Source organism: Falco rusticolus, chromosome 5 (genome assembly GCF_015220075.1).
Source record: "Falco rusticolus isolate bFalRus1 chromosome 5, bFalRus1.pri, whole genome shotgun sequence".
NCBI lineage: Eukaryota > Metazoa > Chordata > Aves > Falconiformes > Falconidae > Falco > Falco rusticolus.
In genome coordinates this window covers 6,105,010-6,117,989 of record NC_051191.1, presented here as the reverse complement: position 1 = coordinate 6,117,989, position 12,980 = coordinate 6,105,010, and positions in this window count along the sequence as shown.

Here is a 12,980-nt window from a genome sequence, read left to right as displayed (position 1 = left end):
GAGCCCTGGGCACATTGTGACCCTGTGGTGCTGGCAGTGCGGACACACAGAACAGACAGATGTCTCTACAGCTCTTCCAGGGACCCTACCTTTACCACCTATTGCCTAAAAGAGACAAACAAAAGGCAAATACAGGTTAACAGAGAAGCAGAGTGTATGCTGATCCAGTACTGTCCTTGGCATATTGGTAGTTTAGCAACTTTAAGTTTTTTATATGTATTACAGAGAGCTTTTAAGAGGAAAAAATGAAGAATATTTGTGGAAGCTTACAGGGAACATGGGAAAAAACCTAAAAGTTTACAAATAAGACAGGCAAAATAAGATGATCACAGGCTCCTATGAAATGAATGAATGGCTGCAAGGACAGGAGACACTGCAAAGAGTTTTAAGAGCAGAAACAACTATCCCTTCTTCAGTGCAGCAGAGAACATGTGAAGAATTGGCAATAGATGTGTAGACTATGATAAAGACTTGGAGAATGTTTTCGATAGCTGCTTTATGGATGGCTGTGTGCATGGTAAGATTGCATATACCAGTGACAGAGTAAACAAGCTACCAAATAAGGACCAGAGTTTGACATGTTTAGTTCCATGAAAAGATAGGATAGAGACTCCAATGTTTAGCCATAATGAGACGAGGAATAGAAAAAGATCTGAATGTAAGTTTTTATTCTGCTTATGATCTTCAGCGGTAGTCTGCTAAATTAAGTTCATACCAGTGATTAAGCAATGAGATAATTAAGTTTAGTCATACTTTCTGAAGCAAACTTTTTTTCAGTATTTGATATCATCTTTTGAAATAAATATGCTGGATATTTATGCTGTTTTCTTCTGACTGAACCAACAAGCTAGTGAGTACAATGCTTCAAGAGGTAGTTACGGCTTCCAAAACAATTTTTTAGAGTATGATCTCACTGCATGCACAGACTTTGTCATTAAAGGAGTAGTAACTCAGATGGCATTACTGTGAGATATTAAAAAGGGTTGATACGAAGCACGTATGGCTCCCTCAAAGTTGCTGGTGTTATAATCTGTGATGGTAATAGACTCTGTCCCACTGTATGTTTGGTGTCACAGCTAAAGCATTTTCTGCTTAGTCAGGAAAAGATGCATGTCTGGGTTAGGCCATGCCAGCTCAGTAGCAAAAAGAACCCAGAAAATATTATAAATGAGAATTATGTCATTTTTTCTGTTATATATTGAGCTTCACATACAATGGAAGGAATGAAAGTGTAAACATTTCTTCTGTTGGTTATTCTGGGGCATCAGTGATAAAGAGAGATTAACAGCTTGCTTTCTGCAAGGCATGCCTCAGATGTGCACCCTGTAGATACTACCAGTGTCTGGGATTTCATTGTGATGGAAAGTCCTTCATTCTCTAATGTCCACCATTAGACAGTTGTGCAACATACTCAAATTTCTTATCAAAATCTCTATACAATGTAATATTAAAATCCAAGAAAAGGATATGCATATAGACATTACGCCTGGTCTACTAAGGTTTTGCTAATATATCTCTGTAGACTAGAAGAACTGATCAGATTGTACAGAAGTTATATTGATGCACCTTATTTTTTCTTCAGGAGAAGGTGATGGGCTTGATTCTGTAAGCTAACAATAGTTTCATTTCTGGTTGAAACCCAAATCAAAACAAGATAAATGAAACATGCTGAACAACAACTGTGAAAAGAATCTCCTGAAATGAACAGTCAACTGGGAACTCTGAGTAAGGTTTTAAGTAAAGTCAAAGAGGTAAACGAAAAACTTTGCAATTTGTAATAGTTCAAGAACGTTGTGAGTTCAGAAATCAATGTATAGATTATACTGATCTTTAGATGAGAGTAATATTGATAATATTCTCCCAGCTTCATAAACATTGCAGAATATTTTCATGAAGTCAGCAGCTTGTTTTCTATTGCATTTCTTAATTGGTAAATCCTCTTTAATAAAACAAACTATTAATCTAAACCAGCATCATCTAGGACCCCTCAGGATGGGCAACCATTAATTTTGATCAAATAATTGTTGACAGCAATATTTATAAAAGTAATAATGAAACAGAATATCTTCATGATTAACTGCCTGGAAACTTCAGCTGAACATATATGAAGAAGATGTATCACATGCAGTGAGGAAAAAAAAGGATGTGTGTGGCAACATTATTGTAACATGCAACTGAATAAAGAACAATTATGAATAATGTTCACTTTATTTATATTTGCACTCCTTCAGCCCATATTTTTCTCTTCAAAAGGTGCAAATGCATCTTTACTACTACAACCACTTTATGTAATTTCAAACTTTTTATATTCTGTTTATCACAATTAAATAATGGCTCTCTACCGTGGCTTGGGCCCTTTATACACATTATGTGCACATATAGATCATAACTGTGGGATAGAATGTTGAGATCATCTATCAGGAACTCCTGGGTGATATAGGTAATGGAGAAGTAGATTAATCTGTCCTAATTCAGGCATTTAAAGAACACACTCTGTGGTCCATGGGGAGAAATAAGGGTACCCAGTGAATGATTAATTTCTTCCTAAGTCTGAAACAGATCAAATGTATCACCCTCTAGTGAAACCTATTTCTCTCCATTGACTATCATGGGAGTCCGGAATGACTGGCTGCTCCTTAAACATCTCGCATGAGGTGAGAGAAACTCATACCTTGGGACTCTCCCCTGCTCAAGGAAATTACCTTATCACTAAGGTTGTCTTTTCATTTTTGCCCACTACAAAACTATTTTTCAAATCTGAAATTGGAATCAGCTCTGATTCCTAGACCCGTAATTCCTTAAAATGCTTCTCTACAAATCTCAGGAAGTTACAGATAGTCAGTGTTGAACAAGAGAACTGGAATGAAAACTGGGAAAGTAGAACCAAAAACCAAGTCAGGGCACTATATCAAGTGAGGATGTTACAGTCTAGGGGGGTGGACAACCATATGGGTAAAAAAATGATTCTGTGATTGGAGTCAGAGGACAGTGGTTAATGGGCCATTGTTTACCTGGAGGTTGGTAATGAGTGGAGTATCGCAAGAGTCTGTCCTGTGACCTGTCCTGTAGTCTTTATCAGTGACCTGGAGGAAACTTTAGCATGTCCTTTCATCAGGTCTGTAGATGACACCAAACTGTGGAGGACCAGTCAAGATTCCCAAGAGTGGGGCCACCCTCCAGAAAGACCTGACTAGGCTGGAGAAATGCACCACTAGGAATCTCATGAAATTCATAGAGGACATGTGCAAATGCCTGCACCTGGGGAGGAAGAACATCCTGCAATAATACAGGCTGGGGACTGAGAGCTGTGGAGCAGCTCTGTAGAAAGGGACCTTGGGGTCTGCTGGACAGAAAGCTGAGCATGAGCCAGCAGTGCCCTGGCAGCAAAAAGACAAAAAAACTCTCCTGGGCTGCATTAACAGGATTAAAACCGTTACACCAAAGGAAGGGATTATCCCATTTACTTTGCTCTCATCAAACCACATCTAGCATACTGTACCCAGTTTTAGTGCTCCCACTACAAGACCATCACCAGCATTTGGAGTCAGTTCAGCGCATGGCCACCATGATGGCTGGGCAGTGAGGAGAGGCTGAGGGAGATGAGTTGTCCAGCCTGGGGAACAAATGATACTTGTGGAATTGAACTGCAGCACCCAGTAACCTAAGGGGAGGCTATTAAGAAGGTGGATCCAGGCTTTTCCAACACTGTGTAGTGAGAGAATGGCACTAAAAGGGCATAAATTGAAACAAGAGAGATCCAGATGGACATAAGGAGAAACTTTTTTCCCATGAGGACAGTCAAACATTGGAAGAAGTTTCTCAGAGAGATGACATAGTCTTTTTCCATTCTTAAGGGTTTTCAGGACCCAACTGCAGGTTGGACTTCCTGAGCTTCTTTATAAGCTGAATAAATCTATAAGCAGTATCCTTTCCTGAATATACAGTCAGAAAAAGAGATATAGCTGGTTGCCAGATAGTTAGTTAATCTCTACTCAGGCACATCATGAATTTATCCAGCTCTATAAACTTATCAGGTTCTACCTGAAAAGGTGCTGATGCTCCTATCAAAAGGCTGTTTCAGAATACCCTTGCTTTAATAGTTAGAAATCTCTGTTTTAATTTATAGCCTAAAATTATTCATGGTTTTTATGGTCTGGTTTTGTGCCAACTTAGCATTTAAACTTAAGTGACTCTTGTTCCTCCCTGGTATTTTCCTGCTTGGTGTGTTTGTAGGCAGCACTTACGTTACTTTCAGCTTTCATTTTGTTGGGCTAGAGAAAACAGGCTTTTACATACTCCCCTTAGAAGAAACTTTCTTCAGTCCTTTCTTCACACTGTCTGTTTATTTCAATACCTGCTCCATTCGTTCTTCCTGAACCAGTGGCCAGGACTGGGTGCTGCTCCATGCGCTCCTGGGAAGCTTTCGGCGGCACAGGATGACACACGCTGCCCTCCCAGCCAGCCCATCTCTTCCTGCTCCAGCACTGGCTTACAGTTTCACACAGACATTGCATAACACTAGGTGAAACTAATCAGACTTTGGCTCCTCAGCATTTCCTCATCGCTTAGCCTTGTGCGCTGCTTTAACAAGGGAGTGCTTGAAACTATATGTGGAGCCTTAGGGCCTGTCTCACATCGTGAATTTGGACGCACCAATATTTACGTGTTCAGCATATGAGCTCACAAAAGAAATAAACCATCTTCTAAATGTGTCATCTCACAAGAGAGGAACCCTCAGTATCTGGAACATTTTCATCTACATTGAAAATGTCAGGCTTGCTCCAAAGCCAGAAGTAGCTAGGAAAGAAAATTACTGACGGCACTCACAAATCAGCAGGCATCCAGATTTTCTAACCTCCTCAGTAAGTTTTGACAATCTGGCATGCTTTTGAATAATGAAACATCTATTGTGCAAGCATGACAAGCCCAGTGACCAAAACACTTATGACACAAGTCCAAGTTAGCAATGTTTTCTATTGCATTGGCAAAATGCTAACATATAGAGTCCCTTCTCCTCCTAAAAATGTGTAAGAACAAGATAAATTATTCATGTAGAACTTATCTGAATTGCTTCTGATTCAGTTCTTTAAAGCCTGAAAAGCACATCTGGACATGCATCAGTAAATAAACAGGCTAGGCTTCCCTTGAAACAGCTTGTATTTTGGAAATAACCACATAATTTGAGATGAGGATGACCCTGGTATTTAGTTGAATAACATTAAAGCATCCCATCAACAGGAATTAAAAGATCCAAGCTGAGATCAATTTGCTGACCTGGTGAAAACTGGGATTTGCAATGCTGATTTGCTATAATGGCAACAGCCTTACCCAGTTAACTGCATAAATGAATTTATTGGTTATCCCCTTTAGTACCTCTGTTGGCCTTAAAAAATCTCAAAACTGGGGCATTTGAAAGCCATTCTGGGAAAAATAATAGCTTGCAGTATTCAAGCATGTCAGCATACCTAGAGGCATATCGGTATGTCCAAAAACCTAAGATGAAAACAGAAACTGTAATCAATATAAGCCTACCACACTCAGATATGTTTAGCCTATGTAAAGTCTAGATTGTTTGCACAATGTTGTAATTTATCAAGATAAAATAAAATTCAAGTCTGAAGAAGGCAAAAAAAAGATACTTTGACACATGATTTGAAATTCTCAATATTAACTTACCTATATTCTTATTTTTACACAAAAGGGGGAAATTAGTAAGTCACCTTATTGATTTTTTTTCAAGAATAAATATTAACATAACTTTTAAGAAAGAAGGTGATTTTTCTGTGTGCCTTGGATTTTTTCCAAATTCTGTACTTTAAGACTATTTTAATTTTATAATGAAATAAAAGCTAAGGGCTTAAAGACAGTTTAGTTAGTAGTGTTGGTAAAGTACTTCAAAGGCCTAAAGCAATGCAGGAACTTCATGGGTTGCTAAAATCAGACTCGTGGTTTGAAAAGTTCTTGCTCAGTTATCCTTTTGCTGTGATGTTCCTCCTTTTTGAAATTCCTCAACACTTCATACTGTATTTTCATAGAGGCATATGAAAGCCTAAATCTTGCAATACTAGTTCATACCTGAGCCCTGATGGAAAGGACAGACTGGATTAATCCTCGCATAACTCAAAATTCAGTGTTTCGTTGCCGGTTCATGCATATCTAATGTCTTCTGAGGGGTCCTGAGGTATCCAAGGCATCCATGCAGAACTTTGGGAAAACGTTTCTTTCTGGAACAGTATAGGGAAACCACGAAGGATGTTGCAGGACATATGAAATGACACTACACACTTTTGTGTAGAATAATGTGTAGACACACTAGATCTTATTCAGATCTTATGGGTGAGTTCCACTTCCTGAAACATCAGATGGAAGCCAGCTAGGAGACCTTACATTATCTAACATGGTCCTAGAGCCATATGTTTAAACAACTGATTACTCCCATAATTTCCTAAGGATGGGCATCTAGTGGTATTTACTGTGGCATAGAGTGTCCTCTAGCTGGCCCTTAACCTGCCACTTGAGAATGATGTAAGTTTTTCTGAAGTCCTGTGTCACACTGTCAGGCCAAGGAGGCTGTCTTGGACACCCTGTCAAATCTCAGCACTGGCTGCTTATGTTCAGGTAACTAGGTCAAGCCCAGACTGTGGACACTGTGAGGTTAATGTTCAGTCTGAGATGAACACTGCATCTATATGTTAGTGTCAGCCTGTGAGCTGGATATCGTGTTGTTGGTCTATAATTACAGTCAAAGGAAGTCCATGAGTCAATGAGGAAATCTAAAGCATAGAGAGCCATTTGGCTGACCACAGGTAAGCACTACTCAGCTGCTCACGTCAATGGCTAGTGTCTTTTGAAATGTCTTAGGATAAAAAGGATATCAGCATGGGGCTGAGAGATTTGACACAGGGTCTATGGGAGGTCCATGCTGAATGTCCCATGGGATAGCTTAATGTATTTGGTGTTTCAGTTCAGAGCTGATTCCCTTGCTTGAAGATAATGTCCAAGGTTTGAAGATATTGTCCTACTTGATTTTAAGCTTTTTGCACAGTCAATGGAGAGAAAGAGAGACATGTAAGGTCTGACCTGACTATTTTGGGTATCTCCTGAGACAAGATGAACTGCATCCATAAAAGTGACAGCTGGTATGACTTTAGGTACCTATCTTACCGGTGCATATCTGCACTATAGACATGTATGAATATTGCAGGTGTTTGAAAAGCTCCATCTGAGAGTTCTCAAGCTCTCCTGGGAACTTTTAAGATGGTGGCAGCTGCATCACTCCTACAGCTCCCTTGCTTTCCTCCAAAACCATTCTAGTCTACTGGATAAAATGAAGTTCTTAGCTGAGCTTGGCCTGAGACAGTTTGCAGCCATAGCTCCCACACCCTGAGCAGATGCTTACCCTAGCTGTTGAGACACAGGCAGTGTAGGCTGGCATGCAGAACTCCTAGATTCAGTAGAAAAACACATCACCAACACAAATAGTTATCAACTGTGTTTCTAAGTACTGCAGCCTGGACACCAACACAAATAGTTATCAACTGTGTTTCTAAGTACTGCAGCCTGGATTGTTCATAGATTTTCTCTGGATTTTTTTTTTTTCCAAAGAGCTAGTTACAGGAGTCAATAAATTGAGGTTATTTCTATTTGTTAGAATGAACTGGTGTATTCATAACACTGTTTCAATACATTTTCTTTCAAATCAGTGAGACTAAGAGACATTCTCAGAACATATATATCACGAGCAACGCAAATTATTTCAACACTGATTTAGAATCATTGAGCTGTGTTTGTGCAGGCTAAAGTGCAATTTACTTCCTTCTCTGTGTTCGGCAATTTATGAGGCTGCTTCAAGATGCTAATCAATAGTGGAATGGGCACTTTTCAGGACCAGTGGTTTAGTTTAGATCATTGTACTATAGCCCAACAGATATATTATACACATATAAAAATATGTATATGTATGTTGTTTAAAAATGAAGGAAAAAATTTCAAGAGGATTGTAAGATGCACAGTATTATAGTCAACTGTTTGATAGACAAATCAATATTTTCAGCTGATCTACATTTATTCAGTACATTTACATCAAATCTTTTATTATCTGAATAATTGCTAGGATACAGCTAAAGGCAGTGCAAGATTTTGCCTCTTATAAAAGAGTTCTAATGTACATTTTTAGTGTATAGTGCTGCTATTTTGTGAGTATGCTTCTCTCTTCTTAAATGTTTTAAATCTTTTAGACATGCGCTGTTAGAAGACAGGCAGTAAACTATCTTACCTGTTGGAGGGAGGAGTGGCACTTTTGTATCCACCTGTATTTTTCTTTGGTTGCTCTTAGACATAAATAGGAACTACTGTGTTTACATTTTTGAAATGCTGAGAGTTTGTGAGCATTTGTAACCAGATGTAATGGATTTAGTGACTGGTAGAGTCGCATTAGGATACATGCTTTTGTGATACAACAGTGTTAGCCCAACAGAATAGTTAGCACCTTCTTTTCCTTCTAAATTTGTTTGCATTTCCCCTTCTTTTCTAAAAACAAAGGGTAAGTATCAACCAGTTGTAGGTATCAAAGACTAGAAGATAGTTCTAGCAAGTTTAACAGAGATACTTGACTCTGAGCTTTCAAAATTTTCCTGATCCTCATCACCTCTACTTGTCAGCATTTGGCAGACCATCACTGAACGTAATGATTGTCAACGTCTGCAGTTCCTATATCATTTGCTGGAATCCATGCTTATCATTATGTCACTATAACTAAATGTTTACCTTTCCAATTAAGAAGCTGAATTATGTTAGAAGTGTTGGGAAAACATTTGCAAGATCTAAGACTTTGACTTCAGTATTCATGGTTCAATGCACCCTGTGGTGGGTTGACCTTGCTTAACTGCCAGCTGCCCACCCAGCTGCTCTCTCACTCCTTCTCCTCATCAAGGGGAGAAAAAGCGATGGAAAAGTTCGTGGGTTGAGGTAAACACAGGGAGATCGCCTACAAGTTACTGTCATAAGCAAAGCAGACTCAACTTGGGGAAAATTAATTTAATTTCTTTTAGTATTAATTAAAATAGATTTGGATAGTGAGAAACAAAGACAAAAATGAAAATACCTTCCCTCACCCTTTTTCCCAGGTTCAGTTTCGGTTCTTTACCTCCTTCTTCTCTCACCTTCATGCCCAGAGGGCTGTTTCTCACACTTTTTTCCTCACTCTTTTCTCACACAACCATTGTGCAGTATTTTTTACACTTTCTTAAATACTTTCCCACAGATGCCATCATCTTGGCTGATGGGCTCAGCTGTGTCCTGCAGTACGTCCACTGTGGGACTGGCTGGAGCCAGCTGGAACCATCTGTGTCGAGCACAAGGCAGCCCTGGCCGCTCCTCACAGGGATCACACTGCAGCTCCTGCTCCCATCACCTGGGCATGGTCACACAACACATACACATACAGATAAACACTAAGAAGAAATAAGATTTTAAAAGGTGCTGAAAAAATTATCAGATGCATCTTCGGTGCAGCTTGCAGTAGCCAAAGGTTGATTCCATTTATGCCAGTTCAATCCATCCTCAAAAGATTAATAAACATGTTTTGCTCTAGGAACCTTTTCTGATGGCTGTTTAAGGCCTTGGAAGGAAAACATCTCTTGGTTCTTTATGTTGTGGGTTTCCAGACTGGACGTGTTCTCAGCAAGTTTTTAGAGATGTTTGCACTATCTGTCTCAGTTGCTTCCGCACTTCCAGATAGTCATACTGAGGTTCTGAAACCTCTTTCCGAAGCAAAGCAAGCAGAAGCGGGTGATAAACATTTGAATGTGTACTGTTTCCTGTGGAGAGGAAATCAGGGGTGCTGTGATCAACACACAGTTTAAAATGCTTGCTTAAAAAAAGAAAACCACAAAATTTCGGCTCCAAACCTAAGTGCGGATGGATACTTCAGTTTGATTTGCATATCCTAGCCTATTATCTCTGAAGTTGTATTTTATCTTAATAGTCAAAAGGTTATGAACCCATTCAGAAGTGCTTGGACAGAAGTTAGAAATACCAACATTCTGGGAAATCTAAATCTTTAATCTCTTCATGTTATAAGTGTCAAAATATAGTATAGTTTATTCAAAATTAATAAATAGTATACATTGGGAAAGCAAGTTCTGTGGAGCATAAAACAAGTGTCCAAACAATAAACTTTTTATCAATATTGCAATATGTTCATAAAACGTTTTAGTAAATTGTGTGTTCTGACCCTTGAAAAATGTTGGAATGAACTGCTGGATGACAAAAAAGAAAGTTTCTGAATTATATGCAATTTCTCATGACTTTAATATGTCTTTAAGGCTTACACATGCATTTAGAACAGTAACATCTGTGTTTTAAGATAATTGGAAACATATGCCATTCATAATACAATAATTATTTTTTTCATAAGAGCATTTAATTTGATGAGCAAATGCAGTGTAGCGCAAATGCAAGTTTTGGGGCTGGATCAAACAGCAGCTGTAAACCTTTCCAAGTAGCTGCGGCTCCATTCGGAGCTTAATGGAACATGAGTCACTGCCTGCCATTTGAGCCACTCCCTCAGCATAGAAGCTAAAGAACTTCCTGGCACTGGAGTTTGAGATAAAAGAGACATTAGGATAGATACAGAGAACAATTACACATGCCAATGAAATTATCCTTTGTGCTTCGGATACTTGGGTTCAAAGGTTACAGACAAAATCACCTCATTCTTCTGAACCTCTGCTGAATCTGTGTATAATTACCATATTTTTTCTATATGCAATAGTGTCCACATCTGCTTAAAATAGGATGAGGTTTGATCCAGTGCTCTGCGTAAAGGCCTTGGCAGGCTCTCATCGACACAGATGTGGTTCAAGACTAAGATGTACTGAAAGCATTTCTCAGCATGCCCGTGAACTACACCTATTTCCTTAGCTCTCAAAGTTTGTTTGTGTGTGTACATTACATGCATTGCTGTTTGTGGCTTTTTAGCAAAACTGATAAAAATTACACAAAATTCTATCAAATGTGGAAGTGTCTTCACAATAAATGCCTCTAACGAATGTTAGGAAGGTCTAGTCAGAGAACATCATGGTAGTAATTTCATAGGCTCTACTAGATCTACAGATCTACTCCTAAATCCCACAAAAGTTTATAATCCACAATGTATCAAACAGTACAGACTGACTTGATTTCAGGTTTGCCTAACTTTCTTAGACTTTCCAACATTTTTCCTAAATGCTTGGATTTATGTGCCCACACACCAGAAGCACTCTTTTGTGGGAGGACAGATTCCTATCGCCCATACACCTTTGCAATGATGCAGTCTGAAGTACAACATTGTCTGAAGACTGCTTAATTAACTTGAAAAATGTGTATTATGGACCTGATGCCTACCTTTTCTAGAATGTCCTTAGGGCACACACTGACTATAGAAAAGAATTAGGTTATAGAGCCTTCAGAGTTTCTTTATCCCTGTGGTATGTTCTAGGTCAAAGCAGTTTTAATTCCTTTCAAACCTTAATGTTTTTGTTAAAGCCATTTAAAGACCTCTCTGCATCTACTAAAAGGTTATGGGACCAGTTGAGAAATGGAAATGAGAAACCATGGCTAGACTACAGTCAGATCACTCATACTCAGCAGCCAGCATAATTTGTAGACCCTGGGGACCTCGAGCAGAGGAAATGGACGCTCTGTCTTTCTAGGACTGTTTCATGGATGCATAGTTATACAATCCAGCATATAAACTGTAGTAGCATCTGGATTCCCAACTTGGCACTTTGTAGATAAGAGTTTGTTCCACCCAAAGCTCTTTGGTACTGACTGCAGGGAGGCCAGCTTCAGCAGTGGGGATGGAGAATCTCTCCTCTCCTGGTAATCCTTCCATCTCTTTGATAGAAACAGTTAGACTGGTTAGGCTAATATGCAGAAGATATATTGCTTCTATGTAAGGCCAGTGGGAACAGGCTCTAGGTAAGTTATATCTGCATTAGCAAATAGTACCACTGAAAGCAATTGTATCTGTAGAATGAAAGAGGTGATGCTGAGGTCCCAACATCCATCCCCATGTGTTTCAGGATTTCTTACTTAGGCTTAGATCTACTCAAGCCCCACAGACTGGATGCTCAGCAGTTGGATTGTGTAAGGTTCACTCCAGGAGTATGTCATTTGACTTTGGTTCCTCCACTCTCTAAGTCTGCTCTGCCATGCAACCAGTGCACAGTAAATGGGGATGAGAGATTTTCTTCAAACTCGTGCTCCTGGTCTAACTAAAATTCTAGCTAATGTAACATCTTAATCACTTGTGAAGAGCTAGGATAGGTGTTGTGTTGTCTTCTAAGGACTTTAGGCTATCAGCCTGGTGTGATCCACTTGCTTAGGGAGGGGCATCTAATGCCATTTAATTTGCCCTAGGATATCCTTTCTGTTCTCCAAATACCCGTCCATTGTGACACAGACCTCCCATAGGTCCTGCATCATATTGACCAGCCCCACCTGGGTGTTTCAGATACCACACGGCGTTTCAAATGCCAATAGACATCTGTCTTTAGGCAACGGAATCAAGCCCCTAAACACTTACCCTAAGATGGCTTGATCACCCTTCCCCTCTTTTTCTGCAGGCGTCGGAGTTATGGGCACAACTGTATGTGTTAGTCATGCTGTATCTCAGACCTTAATTATAAAGATACTTACCTAAGTGCTGGAGGCTAAGTTCAGCATCTTCCTCTGACTGATCCAGAATATGGACAGGGACCTGTAGTCACTTTCTTCTGAAAGAGTTTCTTAATGATTAAGCTATAGAGTCTGCTGTACTCAGATTAAAGATGTGTATGTAAGATTAAAAAAATTACTAGAGGCATCTGAAAACTATGTGGGAAAAGACTAAGTCTTTTAATCAGAAACAGCAACTGCTTATACCTGCCCCTATCGCCCAGGAACTCTAATTATGATTTGTCTGTGGATGAGCAGTAAGTATTGTGAAACTTTGCTTT